This window comes from Chrysochloris asiatica, unplaced genomic scaffold, assembly GCF_000296735.1.
Source record: "Chrysochloris asiatica unplaced genomic scaffold, ChrAsi1.0 scaffold00031, whole genome shotgun sequence".
NCBI classification, from domain to species: domain Eukaryota; kingdom Metazoa; phylum Chordata; class Mammalia; order Afrosoricida; family Chrysochloridae; genus Chrysochloris; species Chrysochloris asiatica.
The window spans coordinates 7,440,217-7,447,052 of record NW_006408549.1 but is presented as its reverse complement, the minus strand read 5'-3'; the positions used below and the strand labels follow the sequence as shown (position 1 = coordinate 7,447,052).

The 6,836-nt window shown below is 41.7% G+C and overlaps 1 pseudogene; it reads left to right on the top strand.

The window, feature by feature from the left end:
- Positions 1 to 2,713: 2,713 nt before the first annotated feature.
- LOC102817729 lies at positions 2,714 to 5,115 on the top strand (annotated as a pseudogene).
- Positions 5,116 to 6,836: the final 1,721 nt, after the last annotated feature.

Here is a 6,836-nt window from a genome sequence, read left to right as displayed (position 1 = left end):
TTGTTTTCATTTTCTTCAGCTTTAATTTGAATTTGCATATCAGTAATTGATGGTCTGTTCCACAGTCTGCCCCTGGCCTTGTCTTCACTGATGATCTGGCCCTTTAGCTGTTAATAAAACGTTGCATGTTGTTTAGAACCAGACCAGTTGTCATTGAGTCGATTTCCTATTCATGGCAACCCATCAGAGAGCTGTGACATAGAACTGTGGCTGATTTTTCAGAAGTAGATTACCAGGACTTTATTCTGAGGTGTCTTTAAGGGTAAATTCAAATCTCCAACCTTTGATTAATAGCCAAGTGTGTTAACTGTTCGCATGATCCAGGGACGTTGGATAGTGTTACATTCTACAGATAACAAATGTTCTTCGTTGACATTGCCAAGAAGCTAGACCAGTACAGAACTTCCTGTACTGGAGAGGCGGTAAGGGTGGAAAAGAGATAAGCATTAGGTTTCATCATGTGACAGTTAAGGTTTTGTGTCAACTTGACTGGGTCAGGATTCTCAGTGGTCTGGCAGCTGAGATGTAGTCATCCCCTGTGATGAGATCTAATATAATGAAATCACTTCTATGATGAGATCTGCTATGAGCAGCCAGTCAATTGAAAATATGTTTTATCTGGGTTGTTACCTACTTCCAATAATTTGGACACTCAGGCAAAGCTTGTGGCTTTCTGCTAGGTCTGGATCCTGCATCTGGTTCATCATCTGACCTCCAGTTCTTTGGACTTGAGCCAGTGCCCTGCACTGCTGGCTGCCAATGCTGGGAGTTGCCAGCAGCCTGCCATCTTGTCTGCCCAACCTGCCTGCCCCGCCATCTGACCTGCCAATCTTGGTTCATCAGTCCTGCAGCTACATGAGTCAGAAGTATCTAGCCTGTCATCTGACCTTCAGACTTGAGATTTGCTCAAATCTACAATTGTGTGAGCCATTTCTTGGATATAAACCTTTGCTTATATATACATATATAAGCTTGACTGTTTTTGTTCTTGTAGAGAACCCAGCCTAAGACAAGTCAGAAACAGAATTATGTTCTGTTCCAGCTCTATTACCTATTCACTGGCAGCATGGACTTGGGTAGTGTGATATAGTGAATTTTTAAATATGTCTCTTCTAGCCTTAGTCTTTAACTCCCACCAAACGACTCTTTTCTTTTTGGGTCTGAGTAAAGAAGGTGGGAGAAGATACTGATAGGATGACAGATTCAGCTGGGAATGTTAACAACTTCATTGTAATTGAAAAAACTTGAAACTCTAGCATGGATTTTAAATGAGCCACCTGAGAAGGAGGAGAAGGGATCTTATTTCCACCAAAGAAGAGCCAGGAATGGAGCATGTCTTTTAGACCCCAAGACCTCTGTACATTGAACCTCTTCAACCCAGGGACAGAAAGAGGAATGACAGAGGCGCAACAGCAGCAGAACCAAGAGCCAGAGAATGAGATAGAGCAAGACCAGCTGAATGACAGGGCAGGAAGCAGAGTCGCAGGGTGGGATGCCTCCACGTAATCGTAATCGGGGAGCTGGGTTTGCTGATCTATGGAGCTAGAGCTGAGTGCCTTAAAGCCTTGTGGATATTGATCAGCGACCCTCAAAGAGCTTTGCAACATTGGCCGGGCAAAAAGACCCACCAGTGGGATGACTGAGGAGGGGCTGTCCTGACTGGAACCACTGAGCCCGCAGCATTTCTGACCCTTCATTGTAGCCTGTTAACGTCCCAAAGAAATGGTGACCCGTGAGAATGGTGTCAGTTCTGTGTAGCCATTCCAGTGAATCACTGAACCAGACTGAGGAGATAGTGCTGTGGGAGGGATGCTTGGTGCCATCATCTTCCTTTTAAAAAAACCCACAACTTTTTATTGTGAATTGAGTGTGAAAGAGAACAGAAAAGATCATCAGCTGTACTTTCAACCAATCATACGTTTGGTTTCATCTAATTGATTACATTCCCCTCCCTGCAACAACAGTCATCCTGTGCAATCCCTGTGACTTTCCACTTACATCTTATTTTTCACAGATCAACAAAGCAAAAATATCTGTACACACATAGAACAAAAAAAATATGCATTCATTTAAATGTCCAAAGGGGACATCTTATATACAGTTAGGTTACATTTCTTCTCTTGAGTCTCAGTTTCTTCACCTGAAAGTTGAGGTTAGTAATACTTACTGTTGTTGTATAGGTTCAGTGACTATCTACAAATCATGTATTTCCATGCTTAACACATAATGGTCTTCAAAATGTTTTCTTGATTTGGAAATAGCTCATGGTAAATATGCTATACTTAAGTAGTCATCAGGAGTAAATTTTATTTTATTCTTTTGTACAAAATTTAATTTTGATATTTTATACCTCTTTCCATGTAAGAAAGTACTCTGGTTCCAAAAATTAAATACAGAAATTATTGAGTCAGGGAATTGCAAAGTAAGTTGGACTCTTAACTTTAAAGAGAAATGGCAGGCCAGAAACATCCAAATTAATGAGGTCATCACAGGAGAAGGGGAAGAGTTAGATGGGAGAAGGGAGCATTGGAGAACACTGATGTGTAACTGTCAGGCAGAAGATGGCATTTAACAGAGATTCAGGATAATCAGTGTCACTGAGGTCAGGAGAGAGCATTGAGCCCCTCCAGCCCCACCCCTCCCCTTATGCCACGCCCCCTCCACTGGCGGCCCCACCTGCCATGAAATCGCATGGAAACCGGCGGAGAACAATATGGTGGATGCCGAGGAGCCGGAGAAGAATAGGAGAGTAGAGGAGCTGCTGGCTGAGAAAATGGCTGTTGATGGGGGGTGTGGGGACCATGTAAAGAAGTTCCTCGAGCGATCTGGACCCTTCACACACCCTGATTTCGAACCAAGCACTGAATCTTTTCAGCTCTGTTAGATACATGTAAAGTTCTAGTCATTGGAGCTGGTGGCTTAGGATGTGAGCTACTGAAAAGTCTGGCATTGGTCTGGTTTTAGGCAGATGCACGTCTATAATGGAAACATTATAGATGTTTCCAATCTAAACAGGCAGTTTTTATATAGGCTTAAAAGATCAAAGAACACAGCCTTCGGTATGGGTTGCATCTCAATGTCAGGAAAACAGAAATTCTCACCACTGGACCAATAAACAACATTCTTATTAACGGAGAAAAGATTGAAGTTGTCAAGGACTTCATTCTTCTTGGATCAACCATCAACACTTGTGGAAGTCAAGAGATTAGATGACGTATTGCATTGGGCAAATCTGCTGCACAGGAACTTTTTAAAGTGTTGAAGAGCAGAGATGTCAGCTTGAGGACTAAGATGCGCCTGACTCAAGCCAGTAGTGTAGTGGTTACGAATCGGGCTGCGAACCGGAAGGTCAATAGTTCGAAACTACCAGCTGCTCCGCGGGAGAAAGATGAGGCGATCTGCTCCCGTAAAGATTTACAGCCTCGGAAACCCTATTCAGGGTCGCTATGGGTCGAAACCGACTCGACGGCACTTAACAACAACAACAACAACATATGGATGCAAAAGCTGAACAGTGAATAAGGAAGACCATAGAAGAATTGATGCATTTGAGTGTTGGAGGAGAATACTGAAAGTGCCATGGACTGCCAAAAGAACCAATAGATCTATTTTGGAAGAAGTGCAGCCAGAGTAGCTCCTTGGAGGCCAGGATGGCTAAGCTTCGTCTCTCATGCTTTGGACATATTGTCAGGAGAGAACAGTCACTGGAGAAGGATGTCATGCTGCGTAAGATGGAGGGTCAGAGAAAAAGAGGAAGACCCCCAACGAGATGGATCAGCCAGGTGGCATCATTGATGGCGTCAAGTGTGGCAGCGGTGGTGGGTTTGGCCCAGGATCAGACATTGTTTCGTTCTGCTGTGTATGGAGTCGCTATGAGCCAGTTCCAACTCGATGGCACCTGACAACAACAACAACAAAAGGTGTTGGAAAGGAGCTCTGGTCGTGTAGTGGTTACAAATTGGTCAGCAGTTTGAAACTACCAGCTGTTCCGCAGGAGAAAGATGAGGCTTTCTGCTCCCGTAAAGATTTACAGCCTCAGAAATCCTGTACAGGGTGGCTATGAGTCGGAATCGACTCCACAGCACATAACAACAACAAAGGTGTTGGAAGACCTAAGGCTGAAGTTGCTGCAGAATTTCTAAATGACAGAATTCCTAATTGCAATGTAGTTTCACATTTCAACAAAAGTCAGGATTTTAACGACACTTTTTATCAACAATTTTATGTTATTGTATGTGGACTGGACTCTATTGTTGCCAGAAGATGGGTAAATGGAATGCTGATATCTCTTCTAAATTACGAAGATGGTGTGTTAGATCCAAGCTCCATTGTCGCTTTGATAGATGGGGGAACCGAAAGTTTTAAAGGGAATGCCGGAGTAATTCTGCCTGGAACGACTGCTTGTATTGAGTGCACACTGGAACTCTATCTCCTCGGGTTAATTTTCCCATGTGTACCATCGTGTCTATGCCCAGGCTACCAGAACATTGTATTGAATATGTAAAAGTTTGGCAGTGACCTAAGGAACAGCCTTTTGGAGAAGGAATTCCATTAGATGGAGATGATCCTGCTCATAGTCAGTGGATTTTCCAGAAATCTCCAGAGAGAGCATCGCAATAGGATATTAGGGGCGTCACATGTAGACTCACTCAAGGGGTTGTGAAATGAATCATTCCTGCAGTAGCTTCCACAAATGCAGTTATTACAGCTGTATGTGCCACTGAGATTTTAAAAATAGCAGTAACTGCATACATTCCCCTTAATAATTACTTGGTATTCAACGATGTAGATGGGCTATGTATTGGAAGCAGAGAGAAAGGAAAACTGCCCAGCTTGTAGCCAGCTTCCTCAAAATATTCAGTTTTCGCCATCAGCTAAACTGCAGTAGGTTTTGGATTATCTAACTAATAGTGCTTCCTTGCAAATGAAATCTCCAGCCATCACAGCCACATTAGAGGGAAAAAATAAAACACTTTACTTACAGTTGGTAAACAAACGAGGCCAAATCTCTCCAAGACATTGAAAGTGTTGGGACTCATTGATGGACAAGAACTGGCAGTTGCTGATATCACAACACCACAGACTGTTCTGTTCAAACTTCATTTTACTTCTTGAGGAAAATAAATTTGCAAACTCATGGAAATACTATACTTTATAGATGTCACTTTTAGCATTAGTGTTGCTGGAATTACATAAATGTAGACAACAAACGGCTCTTTTTAAAAACTTTGTAACTTTCCCTTGAAGACAGAATTTTGAGGTTGTGGCCTGTAAGCATTTTTCATTAATGATAAAAGAAGCGATGCCTGGAAAGATGATGTACAAATGGTTTGCTTCTCTTAGAAGAGAGGCAAACGCCCTGTGTGTGTGAATTTTGTATTATGATCAAAGAAGGCATTCCTCAACTTTCAGTTGAGCACCTACATATACAAAAGATGCCCCTTTAAAGAAAATAGGAAAGTGAAGTTTTAAATAACATTACACATTACCACCTATTTGAGACACTGAACATAGAGTATTTCTTGTTTAATTCAATGTTCATTTAATTGTGTCTGTCCAGATTAATATAAATTATTGCAATGGGTTATCTTGTCTATAATAATATGTAAACGGTGTAATAGCCAAAAACTTGTGCATGGAAATGGGGATATTTTCATGTATTTATTGTGCCAGAGAGGTCAATGTACACAATATTAAAGCCAAGATGTTTAAAATAATTTACTGTTATAATAGTTATCATGGATGTTTTCACATTGTTTATTAATAAAATTATATATTGTCTACTTAAAAAAAGAGAAAGCATTCTATGGAAAAGAGTGTGGGCAACAAGAGTGTCAGATGTTGCTTTTTGTCCTTTCTTTGTCATCGTATGAGTGCTGCTACATTTCCTCTTTATGTCTTCTCATAAGACTTTCAGGATCAAGAGATTTCTGGTCATGAAACAAAAACAAAATTGTCCCATTCTCCAATGGAGTCAAATAAAAACTGGTAATAAAATCAGATACTACTTCAAGAGAAGACCCTGGAGAAGACCCGAGCTAGGTTTCCAAGGAGTCGCCCAAGGGATGACACAGCACACAATGCACTTAGGCTCTAGGTCTCTACCATATCAAGTTCAATTTTGAATTTGAACGTATTTTGCAAAACTTTGGATTCTTCCTTTGTTTTTATGCTTCTGCATTAAAGGGCTGGCTAAAAAATATGCGAGACCTTTGGTTTGAAGGGGAAAAAAAAGTGTCCGATGTTGGAAGTGTCAGTTTAAATAAGGTAGATGTGAATCACCTGGCTTAGACTTCTTTTATGGTGCATGGATATGAAATCTGATTGTAATGCTGAGGGGAGGGGAGGGATGTGGAAAGTACAAATCTGCACAATCCTTGCATCAAGTTTAGCTAGGGAGAGAGTATGAACCAGAGGCAGGCTTGGCAGTTGGGGTTTGTTTGTATTGTAATAAGATGAAAGCCATCTATACCTATTTAAATTCTGATGGAAGGCACCAGTGTAGAGAGAGAGATGGAAAGCGGGGATAACTGATGGATCAGCACTTCCTGAGGAGGTGGGAAGGTGATCATGGACATTGGAGAAGGAGTACATTTCTTGTGTGCTTGAAGGGAGGAGGCAAGAAATGGAGATGCAGATGAGTTTATGGGTGGCCTGGAGAGAAGTTGGAGCTCTCTTCTGGCAACTTCTCATGTGAAACAGGAAGTGAGGTATTCTTTTGAAGGACTGGAATGTGGGAGAAGTGGTCGGGTTGGGGTTTTGGAGAGTGGAGAAAATTTGATTGCAATAAAGAGAAGAATGATCAGGAAACCTAGAAAGCTTACTGGACTACCCTG